The 4,849-nt window shown below is 37.8% G+C and overlaps 1 long non-coding RNA gene across 1 annotated transcript; it reads left to right on the top strand.

The window, feature by feature from the left end:
• Positions 1-3,534: 3,534 nt before the first annotated feature.
• LOC123495030 (uncharacterized) lies at positions 3,535-4,468 on the top strand. Its single transcript, XR_012189721.1, has 2 exons — positions 3,535-3,767; positions 3,993-4,468. It is a non-coding gene; the product is annotated as an uncharacterized lncRNA (long non-coding RNA).
• The last annotated feature ends 381 nt before the right edge of the window (positions 4,469-4,849 follow it).

Raw genomic sequence — 4,849 nt, 5'->3', positions numbered from 1 at the left:
TTTTCTTTTTCCTTTTTTTCTTTTCCTTTTTTCTTTTTATGTTTATTTTCAAATTTTGTTACCGAATTTCAAAAACTGTTCCTATTTTTCAGATTTTGTTCACAAATTCAAAAAAAGTTCCTGTTTTACAAAATTTGTTCACAAATTCAAAAAAACTTCCTGGTTTAAAATTTTTTGTTCCAAATTTGAAATTTTTTCAAATAATGACATGGATTTCAGAAAATGTTCCTATTTTCAAAAATAAAATTCACAAATTTCAAAAAATGTTCTTATTTTTCAAAAAAAATTCACGTATTAAAAAACTGTTCACATTTCAAATTTGTTTGGGATTTTCAAAATTGTTCTCCATTTCGAAATTTGTTCTAAAAATTCAAAATTTGTTCGTTATTCTCAAAATTGTTCCCATTTCAAAAGTTTGTTCTAAAATTCTAAAAAAGTTCATGTTTTTGAAAATATTTATGTTTACAAAAAGTTTCGTTCACAATTCAAAATTTGTTCGCCTTTAAAAAATATTCATGTTTTTTCTAAAATTCAAATAAAATGTGAATTCTAAAAAACTGTTCCTCTTTTTCTAAACATGTTCACAAATTCAACAAATGTTCAGGTTTCCAAATTTGTTCACAAATTAATTTTTTTCAGGAATTTCAGAAAATGTTACTTTTTCCAAATTCATTCAGAAATTCAGAAAATGTTCCTGTTTTTGAAAATGTTTCAGTTTTCAAAATTTTGTGTTAGTAAGCAACTCTGGTTTTTTTTAAAGAAAATTCTTTCGAAATTTTATATATATGTTGCATCTGTGCTGGATGTTGTTTCTTGTTCAGTAACCTTCCGTAGCTCAACAGTTTAGAGCTTGTGGTAAGTTGCGCGCGTCGATCCCGTCGTATGGCGTCTTTCTTTTTCGTGCTCGCTACCGATTTGTCTTGTTCATGGGCCGGCCCAGGAAGAGACCTCCCTATGCGAAACTGCAGCTGTTTGCCGCAGAGAGCGGCGTACAGGAGCTCCCCTCCCAGCACACCGAGCTAACCACTAGGGCCATAACGAACTTATGTTAGGAAACTGCTTCCACGCTTTTTTTTCATTTCCCAGTTCGCATCTCTTTTTCTTTTTTCTATTTTTATGTACTTTTTCCTTTTTTCTTTATTTCTTTTTCTGAAATGCCCGATTGTAAATTGATGAACTTTTTCTTTATAATGAACGAACGTTTTAAAAAAATCCATGGACGTTTCTCCAAATTGATGAACTTTTTCAAAATTTGTGAACATTTGATGAACTTTTCTCAAAAATCCATGAACTATTCTCAAATTTAATGAACATTTGAAATTCGTTGACATTGTTATTAGTATTAATGAACTTTTTTTCAAATTCGATGAACTTTTTTTCAAGTTTGATGATTTTTTAAAAAATTGGATGAACTTTTTTCAAATTGGATGATTTTTTTCAAATGCAATGAACTCTTTCTCAAATTTGATGATCTTTTTTTTCAAATGGGATGAATTTTTTCAATTCAATGTTTTTTTAAATTCGGTGAACTTTTCTCAAATTCACGAACTTTTCCATTTTTTGGAGTTTTCATTTCAATTCATGGTTCAAGTGAATGCTTTGTCATATTTATGTTTTCTTTAGTCAAATAATTAATAGTGCGTATATAATACTAGTAGTATATGTTTAATGTTTTACTTGATGAAAGGTCAAATCGCTCAGTTTTCCGCAAGTAATCAACAAACTAAACATGTTCCAGTGGTTAACTTGTGTGGGTGTCTACTGTGGTGTCGGGAGTTCAAGTCTGACGTCTCCCCGATTTTTTAACCTGACATTTTTCCTTTGCCTTTTGGTTTATATCACGTTGCTGGGCCGGCCCACTTCGCCTCCTTGCGAGCGCCAGCGGCGCGAACCGGCGCCTACAGTGCTCAATAGGAGGGGAGCTCCTATAGGCCGCTCGCTGCGGCAAAGTGCCGGCGCTTCGCACAGGAGCGGCTATCGTGGGCCGGCCCATTTACAGTGGCACGCGGCGGCGCGTTCCCGAGATGAAAAAATCGCAAAAAAGAAAATCACGCTAGCGCTGTAACTCGAACACACAACTTCACACTAATTGGCCTGCCGTGCAAACCACTGCGACGTAGACCATGTCATGTTGAATTAGCAGCCCGACAGTTAAAGACGTATACGACAGAGACTAATGTTAAACATTAATTCGCAAAAAATCCAAAGAACTACAGTCCATTTATTGGGTCGAATCCAAGACCTCCTACAACTGAATTTTCCGAAATTATGAATATTTTCTTCAAAATAAAAACATTTTTTGAATTTTCATACAAATTTTGTAAAACAGGAACATTTTGATGATGTGAACATTTGAAAAAGGGGCACATTTCTTGAATTTCTGGAAAAAAAATAAAAATGTTTACTTTTTAAAACTTCCAGAACATTTATTGAATTTGTGAATAAAATCGAAAAACATGAACTATTATTGAATTTGTGAACAAATTAGGAAAGCTGGAACATTTTCTTCAATTCCCAAACATTTTTTGAATGTTGAGAACAAATTTTGAAACAGAGAACAATTTTGAAAACTCCTGAACAAATTTGGAAGCGCGGACAATTTTTTAAAGTATGAACATTTTTTGAATTTTGAGAACATTTTTTGAAATGGAGAACAATTTTGAAAAATCCCGAACAAATTTGGAAGTGCGAACATATTTTTAATATGTGAACAAAAAATAGAAATCCGGTACATTTTCCAATTTTCGAAAGTTTTTTGTACTTTTTTGTGTAACAAGAGCAGATTTTTAATTTTGAGAACATTTTTTAAAAGACTGAACATTTTTCGAAACACGAACAAAATTTAAATTTTTTATTTTTTTTGAAAAGAAGAGAAGAATAGAAAAACAATAGAAAGCCGAAAAACAGAAAAAAAACGAAAAAAAAGAAATGAAAAAACAATAGAAAGCCGAAAAAGAACCAGAAAAAATGATACAGGAAAAAACCCGGTGCAGGGAACTTTCTAAAACCGGTTGGATGCATTATGTATAAGTGGGCCGGCCCAGGTTTGTCGTTCGCTGCGCTGCCATCTGCGGTAGCCCGACATTTTGCCGCAGCGAGCGGCGAATAGGGATTTCCCAATAGGAGCTCCCCCCACGATCGGTTTCCCCAGGCACGATCAATCTTTCCTGACCCATGCAGCCCAATAAAGCTTGACGGCCCAACTGAACAAAGTAAAACTTTAATTTCGGTTGATACATGCACGTACTCATTTGTCTCAAAAAAACATGCACGTACACCTTAATTTCAATTGATACACGCATGCAAAGCCGTAGCTGGGCCCCGGGCTACCAAGGCCATGGCAAAAAAATTAGCCTATATTATAGAAAATTTCAGAAGTGGCCTGGGGCGTAGGCACAGCCCAGCCCAGCACCTGCCCCTCTCGGCCCGACTGAACCCAACGCATCGAGCGCAGCCAGCCGCCGTTCGAACAGGAGAGCAGAAGCAGAGAAAAGGCCACCCATCGGCCGCCGCTCACCGCTCCACTCGTCAAATCCGGCGACCCCGTCCCCATCCATCTGCTCGTCCGCCGAGGCGACGTCCTCGTCCATCTGATCTGATCGTCCGGCGACCTCGCCCGGCCTCTCGTTTAGCGGCACCGCTCGCCCCAATGCCCCACGACCTCGCCCGGACTCTCGTTCAGCGACGCCACACGCAATCGCTCGTCCGGGCGTCTGGCGACCTCGCCCCGCCTCCGGCCTCCCGCCACCATCCGGCCAGCCGGCCAGGTATTCCTCCTCTGCCCAGTGACCACTCCCACTCCCAAATCCTAATTTCCTTTGACAAAGCAGGCAGCACCAACGGTTAGATGTTTTTGCTCTCTGGATTAATGCTTCAAATTACCCTTTCAATATATTAGTTCCATTCAAAATGATGCTTCAAAATACTACTTTGATTAGTTGTTTTGTTGTTGCATTATAAAGTAGTTTCCTATTTTTTGTTCAAATTTACAGGAACACAAGATGAACAAAGAACCAGGACACTGACATCTTTTTTTCAACCACAAAGCACTGATTCCATAGTAACAGAAACAGGCCCTTCAATTGCAGCAAATGATGATGTTCCTCATGTTACACCTCAACTTAAGCCCGGTGATACCGAACCAGATCCTGGTAAGAGAATACCTATTGAGAATTTGGATCCAGACATTACAGATCTGGCTAGAAGGGAGTACATTAGTAAGGGTCCATGCCAACCAACTGATCATGTATATGAACGGAAATGGGTAGGAAAAGGGTTTAGCAGCTTTCATGGTTCTTGGTCAAAATCATCGTGGCTGGTTGGAATATAGCGTTCATAAAAATGCAGCCTTTTGCTTTTGTTGCTTTCTATTTAAGCAACCAAGAGCTGAAAACTTATCCTTTTAATTGTCTTTTGTTATGTGTTACATTATGAGACAAGGCAGTATTGAATATTGTGTTCAGATTCTTATCAGTTACTCCCACGGGAAGCCAACTCACTGACACCTCTCAAGAGATAAATAGCAAGCGAATAGGAGACCGAGGGGAGCAAGGAAGTAGCGAGTGAAATTATCACTGCATGCAAGCGGTATTAAACATGTTTGCTTGTATGAGAAAACCTTATTAATTTTTACCTCGTTTTGTGTTAGTGGCCTTATAAAGATGCAATATGTATTTTTCATAGTGGCCTGGTATAAGGCTATGTCCAATGCATTGGTGCTTAGATGGGGTTCCAAGGGTATTAAGAGTTTAGCACATGAAGTTCACAATGCATAGATGCTTAGTTTGTGAACTTCATGTGCTAAACTCTTTAATACTCTTGGAACCCCATCTAAGCTTCACAATGAACG

This window comes from Aegilops tauschii, chromosome 7 (genome assembly GCF_002575655.3).
Source record: "Aegilops tauschii subsp. strangulata cultivar AL8/78 chromosome 7, Aet v6.0, whole genome shotgun sequence".
Classification (NCBI taxonomy): Eukaryota; Viridiplantae; Streptophyta; class Magnoliopsida; order Poales; family Poaceae; genus Aegilops; species Aegilops tauschii.
Note: the sequence above shows the minus strand (reverse complement) of the source record. Positions and strands in the feature narration are given on the sequence as shown.